We start from the raw sequence: 13,060 nt of genomic DNA, 5'->3' as shown, positions 1-13,060 counted from the left end.
AAGATCTAGATGGGGGGGTGGTGGCGCCTGACAGTCCTAGTCTCAGATTGTAGTCACTGTTCACAAAAGACCTGCCATGTGCATCTGTATTTTTTAACTGATTTTGTGTGTGTAGTGTATGTGTGGGCATGCACCTTTGCGTATGCATGTATGTGGGGCCAGAGCAGGACATGGAACATTTTCCTCTATTACTCTTTCTTTTAGAGACAATCTCCCACTGAACCGGAAGCTCGCCACTTTGGCTGGGACAGCTGGCCTTCAAGCTCTACAGAGCCTTCTGTCCGTCCTCCAACGCCGGGCTAACTGCACCTGGCATTTTTATGTAGGTGCTGGGGTTCTAACAACTCAGGTCCTCGTGGTTGCAGAGCAAACCCTATTATTACCCACTAAGCCATGTCTCTAGCCCAGCCCCTACCTCTTTTAAACAGACCCCAAACTGCACACTTAGGAAGGTATGCTGACAGAAATCCCACGGCCAGGAATCAGAGAATGCTGAGTTCTGGAAACAAGTTCCTGGGCCTTAGGAACCTGTAGTCCATTTCTTCCTATGCTGTTCATGAGGATGATGTCAGTACACCTCCCCAAACCCCCCCACTGGTGGCTGAGAATTAATACTAGTCTAAGAATGCACATACAGGCTGAGTGGATGAGTGAGCCTCCCTGTGCCTCCTGGTAGTCCTTAATGAAAGCCAAGACCTGGAGGAAGAGAGACGGTATGTCCACAGAGTTACCCTGGTAGATTGGGGCGGGGGCACAAGCAAGCGAGCAGGCAGCCAGCACAGCATGTGAGCTGCCCTTTCACACTAGTCCACCAGAGGCTCTGGCACTATCAGGCAAATCCAAGCTTCTCCTGGCTTGACATCACCCCTACCAGGCTGGGTATGTAAAGAGCAAGTTCGAAACTCCATGCAGTAAGAACCACAAAGGGCCTCTGGGAAATGTGGGACACCCCAGAGGCAGACTAGAGAAAAGCCATCTACGAACATGTGGCCTCCAACTTCCAATCTATACCACACTCCAAGTCCATCTGGCTGAAGAAGACAGAAGAGCAGAACGTGCCGGGTGTTCAGACCAGACCTCTCCATCTGGTTCAAAGCTTACCTCTGTCCCTGCCGAGTGCCATGGAGTCAGCGTGCCTCACACCATTCTGCTCACTAACAGGAATGCATAAGGCTGTAACCTCTACACCACATGCAGAGGCCACGTGTGTTTCCAGCTCACAAGGAACACAGAACACACAGCTGACTTTCCAGAGCCAGTAGTTGGAGCACTCAGGCCCTTCAAACGATTCTCCTTCCCACTCTGCTTTCTTGACCGGGAAACCCAACACTTCACATTCCTTGAAAAACACACACCTCCAACTCAAACCAAGCTGCTCTGTACTATTCCCATGCCACTGTCTCCACCTCACCCCGTGCCTTTGTTTCCACGATGCCCTATACCATCTGAGGAAGAAAATGGTCCTTTACGACGGTGGGGTCCCTCATCTCCAGCAAGGAGAGCCAGGCCTCGCTGCCTGCAGGGGCCGTCAATGGGTTTGTATGAAACAAGAGCTTCTGAGTTGCCCACAGTACCCAACTGAAGGAGAGCACAAGGAAAGAGCACAAGACTCCGTGGGGCCACAGACACCGTCTCGGCCCACAGCTGCAGCCAGGCTGCCCTGGGTAGTTGTCCAGGCTCTTCTTAGAACCAACCACAACCCAGCCCACCCTGGTCAGAGGCCTCTTCAAAACACATTCCACGGGATCACAGGCACAAGTCTCAAGCACCAGCAAAAAGGACCTCAAATTTGACAGGGCCAAGCCCTGGGAAGACAGAGCAGGCCTCCCCAAGATCACGTGAACAAACCAAACCTTTGACTGTTGATGAACAGAGGCCATCAACTGTGTTACTGGCACACACTGATGTCTATTTCTAAAATCCCCAAATAGGCCAATTAGCATATTATAAAGAATTTACTTCCATTCTCCCTTGACAGATCATAAAAGCCAAAACACAATGCTCAGTTTGAAACTGACAAGTGTATGTAGCAAGAGAGGCAGGATTAGCAGCAGACAGCAGCGAAAGAAAACGGTATTTATAATGATTAGACACCTAATTAATTCCAAGAGTAGAATGTCAAAAGCTATACATGCATGTCTTTGGTTACCGAAGCTCAACATCAAACAAGTCACTTGCGCTGTGTGAAGGGGAGCCCTGACACGCTCCCTAACATGTGCCTGGAGGCTGTTCCACTGGCTTTCCAGGTAAGCTGCTGGGAATGTATATAGAGAAGTCGGGAGGAGACGGGGAGACAGCTCGGCTGATAAGGTGTTTGCCTTGCCAAACTAGAGGACCAGAGTCCGACCCCCAAAACCCATGTGGAAAGAGCCGGACATAGTGGCCTGTGTCTGTAATCTTAGCCCTGGGGAGGCAGAGACAAGAGGATCAGTCGGCTTGCTGACCAGCCAGCCTAGCCTACCTGGGAAGTTCCAGGAGAGTGAGAGATTCTCAAAACTAGAAGAGGTGTGTGTACAGTGGCAGGGGTTGTCCTTCGGCAGGCATGCATGCAATCATGCACAAACATGTATGAGCATACACACGGAGAGACAGAGGGGAGGAAGGAGGGAGGAGAGAGAGAGCATAGGGTAAACAGCCAACAACACACAAAATCCAGAATATCAAATTAAAATAAGCTTAAATATACAAAACATAAATATTAACAGGGTTCGAGGATGTGTGTCCATCCCCTACTGTGGCAATTAACTCAGTGTAAAGGAAGAAATTCTCAGGCTCCTGTCATGTGAGAAAATCCAAAGCCTTTTGTGTTTCTTCAACTTGACTGTGGGTGGGGGAGGGGAAAGGACAGAGGATAATGCTGAGACAGACAAAGGTATAATAACATTATTATTCTCTGAAACTTTAAGCTCTCCGTACTTGTGTGTTTCGACATGACCCTTTGGGGGAAGGGGAGGAGGAGGGGACAAGAAGAAAGAACAAGAGGAAGATGTGAAACCAGAATTAAGTTAATACATGCAGAGTTGTCCTTCCGCATTCTTCTAGAATTCTCTTCCTAGATTGCAAATCAAAATCTGCATTTAAATAGAATATTTTTAATGTAGAAAAGAGGAAGCCCTAGGGTAAAAGGTATTTCATTCAATACCTATGGGCACAACATTGCATTCAAAATGAGATGTGGCATTTTCAAAGTTACTGAATAGATTACATACTCCAGATTGTCTAGTTATTACTGTTTTTACTAAATTCTTCTCTTAATAAGTGTGTTTCTTTTTACGGCCAGTACTGTTAATAAAAGTAACTCAGTATTACATCATTCTATCAATTTAATCTTGAGAAAAGATTGCATGATCCGAGATCTCAAAAGCTGTGGGCTCTGATAACTCCAGCCATTATTCAGCGTGAAATTCAAACAGTCTGAATTCATTAACGTTCGTTGTTACAAATCTGCATTTTTAGACTTTGCCATAAAATGCAGGAGTCCAAACCCAGTGACCTGAATCTAACAGCCTTTCATGTGAAGTGGTGGGTGCTCACCAGCTTTTCCCCGCGTGGCTCCCAGATAAAACCCTATCCGTGTCCTCCTCCTCTCCCAGGCTGAGGAGAGAGAGAGGGAGAGGGAGGCTTTGGTGGACCTCAGACCCTGCTATGCATGAGATGAAGTTCAAGTAGTTCCAGTGTTGGAGGTTTGACACCCAACATTCAGATGTGGTTATACATTTGGAGATGGAGCCTTTGGGGGTTAAGCAAAAACTGCTGAGGCTGTGAGAATGATGGGGCCCTGCGGTAGTCTGAGCACCCTGACCAGGTTACCGGGCGAAGGGCCTCATCGCCTTACAGTGCACAAGGTGACCCTCATGAGATGACTGGGTTTCCAGGGTCCTCGACCCTAACAAAGCTATTTTTTATCCAACAGCCAGGAGTATACAGACAGAAGGTTCAGGCAAATTGTGGGGTCTCAAGCCATCAACTGGGACACGAGGGATGCACATTATTAGCAGGTTAGGCGTCAACTCTACCACAAGCACCTGTCACAGGCAATGCATCGTGGTGCCAGTATATCCCCACAAAAGTAAGCAAGTTTACTTGAACCTGGAGACACCCCCAAACCTGTCACTGCTGGGTGAAGAAATAGAAATATCACCACCAGGCTGATACAATGAGAGGACATATCCCATCCCCCCTAAGTCCCAGGAAGAAAACACAGCAGTCATGAACTCATTAAATATGTTGTAGGCAAGCAAACTAGATTCTAGATTCTTTTTTTGTCTACCAAGTTCTCATTACAATTGACCATGATGAGCCCTCGGCCCTGCATGTATCGTGGTTGCCACTGGCGATGGCAATGAGGACAACAATTTCCTCAAGTGTACCAGGTACTCACCAAGCCCTCTTCCATACGCTTTCATGGAATCCCAACTGTATGGAGAATAAATACTACTGTTAACTCCATCTGATATCAGGGGAATGGGAATTAGTTATCTCAGGAATTAAGCTCAAGGTGGCTTACTTTTCCCAAGGCCATTGTCATCACAGGAAGTCAAGGTCCAGGTACCAGAGTTTCTTGGCTATGGTATCAGGACTGTGCCCCTCTACCCCTCACCAAGGTCTTGGAATTTTTACCTTCCCTTGCAAACACAAGAGAGAGAGCAGCCAAAGTCCCCAGGGCTGCCGGAGAAAGACGGCTCGGGTGCAATTCCACAAAGCGCTGAGCTGTTTCCCGGCCAAGTTTAGTACCGAGTCAATCTGCTCTGTTTAAACAGAAGGCTTTCTGGCTTGAATCGGGCCCTATAGTGCTGCCCCATAAGCCCAGGGGAGTCCAGGGCACAAATCAATATGGATGTTCCTTCCTAGAGGAAGCTGCAGCCCGGCGCTGCGGCTTGGAGGTCATCCTTGGCTGTAATTAGGGAGCGGCAGTGGGTAGCAATTGAATCATGAAAAGCTGGAGTACTGTGTGCTCATCCAAGTGAAGGCTTCAAACAAATGTGGGACTGGGGCTGTCAGTTACACACAGGAAACACAAGCTTCCAGGCCTCTAATGGCGGCAACACAGGCAGCTGCTGCTGCTGCGCTGGTCCCTGAAGGAATGTGATAGTCACCTGAATTTCACCCCCAAGGGATCCAGAGCTTAGGGACTGGGAGAGCCACTTAAGCTCTTGTGCTGTCCTCATGGTCACGACTTGGATCCAGTCCTGGCAGCAGAACCATAACCCCGTTATCTATGAGGTAGCACAAATCCAGTGCTCCCAAAAGATGGGAAAGCATAGGCAGGCTCCCAAGCCACACAGGGCTCAGATTCCCTACCTTACCTACATGCAGGGAGCCAGGTTATAACTCCACTTTCCAGCAGTGGAAAGTGCAACTCTAATCCTACTCCCTTGTGAATAGTCTCACTTAGTTTCACTCACCCACTAGAAGCACCAGAAGGGAAAAAGAGAGACTCCATTAGAGGAGACTAACATCCTTGGCTACTGCTCCAGCCGTGACCACACCAGACAACAGGTCACCTTCCTGCACTCAAGAAGCATTGGTAATAATACAAGCATGTGGGAAAGGCAGTGATCACCCCAAGCGATGTCCCCAAGAAGGTCAAGGCAAGGGCTACCACCACTGCTGGAGACAATGGTCAAGGTCTCCATGGGATTTGAGATCCCACCCGTCTCCTGTGACTCCTGCCTAAGCTTGCTACCAAGTCCCTGATTTATATGGAAGCGGGTTGTGTCTTTGATCAACACCTGGAGCTAGACACACTGTGACTGAGTGATTGAGAAAAGAACAAACCTAACTTGGACTCTGGGATCCTTCTTTAAGGTGTGAGCTGTGAGAGACTTCCCAAAGGCTGAGCAGTTGTAAGGCAAGAGAAACAGGCAACTTCACCTACATACTCATCTCAAACCCATCAACACACAGCACAACTGCACTTGAAGAGAGAGTCTTTCTCTAAGAGATCCAACCGGAAGTCCACAGGGATGACAGAACCAACAGCCCAGACAAGAGGACGGAGGGACGGAAGTGGAGAACCCCGTGATGGAGTGGCTACTGCCAGCAAATACATCTATGGAAAATGGGGATCACATACCGCTATCAGGTGCTCTGAATGGCTCTCTAGCCAACGGTTGTAATTATTTTAAACCCTTGCCCATTAGCATTCCCCTCTAATGTTCTTTTTTTTCACATGTATGATTACTTTTAACAGCTTCTGCAACTTAACCCCACATGCTGCTGCCGCTTCTTTTCAACAGTCCACTGCTGAGAAACTGATTTGTCTTGTGCTCACAGAAACCACATTATGAAACAGGTACAAACGTTGCTATTAAGGCGGCTTCTCAGAGAAAATTCAGAGGTATGGCCCACTCCCCTTCTTTTCACAAATGGTCACTCACAGAAGACATTCTCATGGACGACCGCACCCTGAAAAGGCAAATTACACAGCATTTTCTTTTTAGAGCCGGCTATTTATCCTTAGCTGGTGTAAGTCTAGGGGAATTATCTTAATTGCTGTGTGGAAAGAGTGAATTGCAAAATGTATTCAGTTAGCAGGAAGACTTTATTTGTATGCAGCTTGGGGCCAGGTGGGAGTCTCGAAGTTTGCCAAAAAATAAAGGAAGTCAATCAATAGAGAGAGAGTGTTCTAGACGGGGTTAGATGGATGCCAAGGGGAAGGGAGGGGCCATGGGCCAATAGCACCCTTCTTCTGGACCCAGATAAAACATTAGGCTGGAGCCCGGCTCTAGGAGCGCATGGGATTCCTGGTGGCTCTTGCAGCCCTGCTTTGGGAAATGCACTTGACGTTCTGCTCTTTAAGCCAAGAGAAAACAGGGACCTGAAACTGGTTTTAAACTAAGACACCCGTGAGTTCCCTCATTGCTAGGCTCTCTGAAGGTAGAGCCACTGTCAGGGTTTCCTCAGCATTTATACTTGCCAACCACTCCAAGTTCAAATTTAAGTCCTTCTGTTCTCTAAGCCGGGCATGTCCAAGCATATCATGGAGGAGGTCCTGCCATAAAAATCAACTCAAAGTGACTTGACCTGAGGCCATGTTTAAGGCAGGGGGGGGGGGGGAAGGAGGCTGGGGAGATGGCTCAGCAGTTCAGAGCACATTTGGCTCCCAGCACCCATGTCAGGCCGCTCCCAAACGCCATCTCCAGGGAACCCCACACTCTCTTCTGGCTCCCACTGGTACTACACACATGTACACACTTGAAACACACATGCATATCCAAAATTAAAAATAAAGGCCAACTTTTAAAGTAGGCGTCACGGGTCTTATGCCAGCAACGTAATGCTGAGATGAGGAACTGTCCACAAGAAATAATCCTGCTCTGCTCTACTAATCACACGTGGAAACCTTAAGCTGAAATCTAGCTAAAATTTTAGTAAGAAAACTTATCCTCCTGCCTCTGCACTTTACACATTAACATACACATCCACAGCCCAGGGCTCAGACAAGAAAGTATCATTTCTCAACAAGTCAGAGCCTCTCCTCACACCCTCTCCTTTCCACTCCATGGAATCCAAGCTCCACGCCTCAGGCAGAAGGGCAGGGAGGGGTCACTGCTGTTTGCATCTAGTATTCCCACAGAATGTTGTCTGTGGTTACTAAACCTACTGGGGAGACCTTGGGTGGATCATAAACTTGTATGGTAAGTCAACAGTGGGGGGGGTGTCCTAAGATCCCCCACAGCCAACCCACAGGAAGCATCCAGAGGCTGGCCTCCATGCTCTGTGAACCATGTGCTGGCCTCTCACAAGCTTAGGCATGACCTAGTGCCATTATACACTTGAGAAATGAACCTTCAGAAAGATCAAAGGCCCCAGAATGTCCTTGCCAACTCCAAATGGATTCTCCTACCCCGGGTGACGCTGACCAAAGCTACTGTGGTGCTTCTCAAAGACGTCACCAGGAAGAAGGGATATAAGCGAGAACTTGGGCTTAGGACAATACCATCACCACCTTAAGCCCAGGTCTGCAGAAAGGCTTCACTGCAGATGAGTGGATCGAAGTGTTGAGTTCTTCACTGATCCCAAGGGTCTACAGATTAGGAGACAGATGCACCCAATTCTGCAAGAAGGCTCCACACGTCAGTGAGCAGATCTGCACACCAGAGTCTTGGCCCTGGTCATTAGGGAAAGAGATGGCTCTATCTCTGCATCTACCAGAGTGCCCAACTGTGTATCGTGCTAAAAGAAGACAGTTGACTGACCGGGTTCACTGACAATGCTAAATAAAGCCTGCTGGGAGACATCTTCCAAATGAGGGCCCTGCAGCAGGAATCCCAATGCTGGCCGAGAACCCTGGAAAACAGACAGACCTCTGTCCCATGAGTGGCAGCAGTGAAAATTGAGGCTGTTTCATCTGTTTCCTCTTCAACAACAGGAAGGGGCAGAAGACAGAGAGCACTGTTAACCTAGGAGGCAACCAAACCCATCGGGAGGAGCCCGGGAGCCCTGGACTTGAGGAAACAGGGAGGATCCCAGGGGCTAGTCCCACTCAGGAAGTGACACTTGGATGCTGAAATTCTCAGGAGGAACAAGTGTGGGTCCACCAACACTTCCCATTTATTCTCAGGAGGCTGGGAGTGCTTATCACGTGCTTGGCTTCTGCTGGGGACATCAAGTTCCAACAGGAACCAAGGGCTCCAGCTGCAGAACCTCTCCACAAGGAGCTAGCTCCACTCCTCTCCTCCAGCATGCTCGGCCTTACCCCTCCGTAGCTCCTGGCTTACAGACTTGTGTATTTTCTTTGCGGCTTTTTGTTTCTCACCCTGGTAGCCTGACGTCACTGTCACTCCAGCAGATCACATGTTCTTCCATAGCCACTGCGACACACTTACTAGAGCTAGCAACTACACCCGGGAGGCTGAAGGCCGGGATCCTGAAAACTAGTACACCGACACCGCAACCCATACCATCAGATCCCAAGTTTTGGGCATCTGTTTCTAACAAGGCAAGACTGTTTTTATTTTCTGTTTTTCATGAAAGAAAGGTAACTTCCTGCCAGAAATAAATTAGAAGCCCAGTGTCTAGAGTGGTGACCTCACCTGGTACTATTAGACAGCTGGAAGCCCAGCTCACTGTCAGCTGGCATGACAGACCATGGCAAGGTCTCCTCCACCACACTGAGTGACCAGCAGCAGCTCTCTGTCACCTCTGATGGCCTCTCCAGGGATCCAAATCTGTATCACGATCTATTAAAATACAGCGTGGGGCTGGAGGTGGCTCAGTGTTCTGAACCCTTTCTGCTCTTGCAGAGGGGCTGGGTTTGATTCCCAGTATCCAGCAGCAAGGTAAATCACCGTTATCTTTAACTCCAGCTCCAGGGGACCAGATGCCCTCCTCTGGGAGTACGGGTAAACACCCATAAGCATACAATCTTTTAAAGAGGGAGCGGGGAGGAAAGGAAAGGAAAGAGAAGAAAGGAAGTGTGTACAGGCACAGCCAGGTCCAGATCCACTTCTCATAAAACTCCGCGCCACCACAATTCTGCCATTGTCTTATGTTAAGAACAGCCAAGGGCTCTGATGTGACTTCCATTCTTTTTCAGGTATTTACAAAAGCACTTTTTTTCCCAACCCCAAGAGGAGAATCCATAAAATACAAGTATCCCTCTGAGGAACTGCTCCCCAGCCCAGGGGTTCCCTGACCCAGGTAAGAATGGGTGTGCATCTGTAGTAGGTACTGCCAGTTCCTGGACAGGACCAAACACACCTGTGGCATCATCACAGTTCTGAATAATAACTTACAGTGCACCAGCCCGGCCCACAGTGACCGTGGAATCCTGAGCCAACAGACATTGGCACAGGTCGTCCAAGGGTAACGGTTCTCAACCTGTGGATCATGACCCCTCTGTGGGGCACATATCAGATATTTACAATTCACAACAGCAGCAAAATTACAGTTATGAAGTAGCAACGAAATAATTTCATGGTGGTGGCGGGGCGGGGTGTGTGTGGGGGGGGGAGGTGGTGTCACCACAACATGAGGTATTGAAGGGTCAAATCATTAGGAAGGTTGAGAACCACTGCCCTAGGGGAATAGTGAAATGTAGCCTTGAAAAGCGAAAGTCAAGAAAAAAAACTGAATGAAAGAGGCTGTCTTAGTTAGGGTTTCTATTGCTGTGTTAAAAGATCATGACCATAAGCAACCTGGGGAAGATAATATTTCAGCTTACACTTCCACATAACAGTCCATCATTCAGAAGCAGTCAAGACAGGAACCTGGAGGCAGTAACTGGAACAGAGGCCATGGAGGAGGGCTGCTCACTGGCTTGCTCTTCACGGTTTACTTACCCTGTTTTCTTATTGCACCCAGAACCACCAACCCAGAGGTAGTACCACCTACAGTGGGCAGGCTGAGCCCTCCCACATCAATCACTAAGAAAATGTCCCACAGGCTCGCCCTTTCTTTTCAAATGACTCTAGCTTGTTTCAAGGTGACATAAAACTAGCCAAAGCAGAGGCTATTGGGCTTTCCTCATATGTCCTCCCCTACTTTAGGTTCATGGATAATCTAAGTCCATCACCACCCCCACCCCAATTGCTAAGATTGGTAATTGTCCAAAGACGACCAAGCACTCCTGCGTTAAGTGGCCAATGTGAGTGCCCACCCAGTTTATCAAAGAATGTCTAGGAAAGGTCTCTGCAGTCAAATGCAAGGCGGGGGACATCTCAGCCCACATACTCTCTTCCTTCCTCCAACACCCCAAAATGAAGCTCCTTTTTGACAGGCACTAAGCTGGGGAGACATCTGCAACCTAGGACTGCCTGGCTACGCTGCTGTCCCGCTGGCCTTGCTCCATGAGAAAGGAGCCACCCAAGCAGAACCTTGCTAAATCTACAACCCTATAACCTCCCTCTGCCATTTTGTTCACACTTGAGATTCAGCTTGGTCCCCCGGGGGTCACCACTTGCTGCTCCTGGAAGCTGAGAAAGCCAGCTATGATCCAGCTGTGACCACCGTGACCACAGCTCGAACCTCTAAACTATACAGTAAGAATAATGAGCTAGGCTCACGATTGACTCCCCGTTTTTGAACGACAGACACTGTTAGTTCAAGGGGGAAATATGTATTTTTTAAAAGCGCAGGGGTGGGGGGTGGGGCACGGCAGGAATCAATCCCATTGCAGAAGTCGACACTTGATGAGACTTCTGAGCAAGACCCAGATCTTGTGTACGACGGCAAAAAGCATGTTAAGAGTAAACTAAAAACCCTAAACCTTGCTGCTAGTGCAGGACTGCGCCATGCCCAATCAATATTCTCTCTGCCACATGCCTCCTCCACCTACACCCACAGTCCCTCCCCATCGACTCCCTCAGGGGGGGAAAAAATCATTAGATCACAAGACATCCTTGAGGCTGGAACTCCAAAAGCATAAGCACTACTGCCGTGGCCGGCCAGCCGCTGCCTTCTTAAGGACATCCATCTACTATCTCACAAAGTAACTGAACGGCAAGAAACCATCTCCCTAATTCATTTTTATTCCTTCTAATTAATACGTCGAGAAGTCCTACTACTATTTCCATCCTGACTCCAGTTTCCTTGTAGGATAATTTCTGCTGACTTATCTCCAGAGAAGCAGCAGCAGGAATCTCTCGCCACTGGACTGTAGTGCTTCAGAGTTAATTACATGTATTTTGCTTTGATAAATGAAAATACCAGATGCAATTAATTGAAAGACAATCAATATGATCCTGCCATGAGACATCCCAGGGAAGCACCCAGAGGCCGCCAGCGATCCGTAGTCATCTGCTAATTGAAAACACCTTCCAAAAGGGATTTCAGAAAACTCAACTTTTACCTGGAGATGTGTTACAGTAACTCACCGATAGAAATGCGTCCACAAACTCTACAGCGCACTTGATGGGCTGTCCGTCTCTGTAAGGGGGTGCAGCTTCATCGGTTTACAACCATTGACGGTGCTGAAACCCTGAAAACACAATGAACCGAGTCCGTGAGGAAGAAGCACCGATTCTGTTTACCCCCAGCCATCCTTTAATTGCGTTTTTCCAATGCCCTCCACTCGAAGCTACCAGGTTATTAAACGGTTTCATTAAAAATACTATTTGTCTTGCTGGAGCTGCACGGCAGATCAAATTAAACAGGGGAGCACCAGAACAAATGGACCCTTTCCACCCTCTCTGACATGAAGCCAAGAGTGCAAAACCAGAGGGGTGATGGTGTCATCGGCGTGAAAACGTCCCTTGGCTTCCTTTACGGGGCCACATAGCACACCAAGGGACCAAACAATCAATACCTTCAAGCAAAAAGTATTAGCAAGTGTTCTAAGAGATACAGAATAATAAAGTGCATTTCATAAGCGCCTGGTTTATAAGTGCTATTAGCATAAATGCTGACAACTGCTAATCTGGAAGTCGGAGGAACGGCTGCAGCTGTCCATTAATAGAAGGCATTTTAACTCACTACTGAAATTGATTACCCAGTTAAGAATTCAATCCTAACGTTCAATAAAAATCGCACTTTCCTGGCAAATGCAGTATGAGGCTAGGTACTGCATTAAGCAGCACTCACATTCATTTAAACCCAGGTGGGGCAAATATATGGTACCATCCCAGTCACCTGACCTGCTTCCCATTTGGGCAGAGCAGCAGCAGGGGTGGGCAGTGAAGCCAGTCCTGTGGCCAAGGGAGAAAGCCAACATCTGGCCCGCAAGCACGGCCAGGTTTCTTTCTCTATGGCTTTTCCATGAAGATGGAATTCCACCAGTGTGGGTTGCTACGCAACTACAGAGCCCACATATGAAAGCACCCCGCTAGAAGGGTAAGGGACACATGCTACATTCATGAACTGTTGCCTCCAATCCACCCTCCCCCAATCTCACCACTTAACCTGGATTCCAATATTTGGTTAACATATATACTCACCATCACCACAAACAAACAAACAAACAAAAAATCCACACACCAACGAAAACCATGAAATCACTAGCTTCCCAGCTAGCCATGACTTTTCCAGCCATACAATTTTAGGGGACAAAGAGGGACAGGGACCCCACTGTGTAGCTAGTCACAGAGCTCCTCTGCCTCCAGAGTGCTAGGATTAAAGG

The 13,060-nt window shown here is 48.2% G+C and overlaps 1 protein-coding gene across 3 annotated transcripts in view; it reads right to left on the bottom strand.

Moving 5' to 3' along the window:
- The window catches only part of Ctbp2 (C-terminal binding protein 2), a 140,293-nt gene that overhangs the window by 87,417 nt on the left and 39,816 nt on the right, over positions 1-13,060 (bottom strand). For all 3 annotated transcript variants that reach the window (XM_052713740.1, XM_052713742.1, XM_052713741.1), the window contains one exon: positions 11,820-11,923. The gene's annotated coding sequence lies outside the window, so the exon portion shown is untranslated. The remainder of the gene's footprint in view (positions 1-11,819; positions 11,924-13,060) is intronic.

The sequence above is a fragment of the Peromyscus californicus genome, unplaced genomic scaffold (assembly GCF_007827085.1).
Source record: "Peromyscus californicus insignis strain IS unplaced genomic scaffold, ASM782708v3 Scaffold_4__1_contigs__length_199733344, whole genome shotgun sequence".
NCBI lineage: Eukaryota > Metazoa > Chordata > Mammalia > Rodentia > Cricetidae > Peromyscus > Peromyscus californicus.
This window is presented reverse-complemented; position numbering and strand designations above follow the sequence as displayed.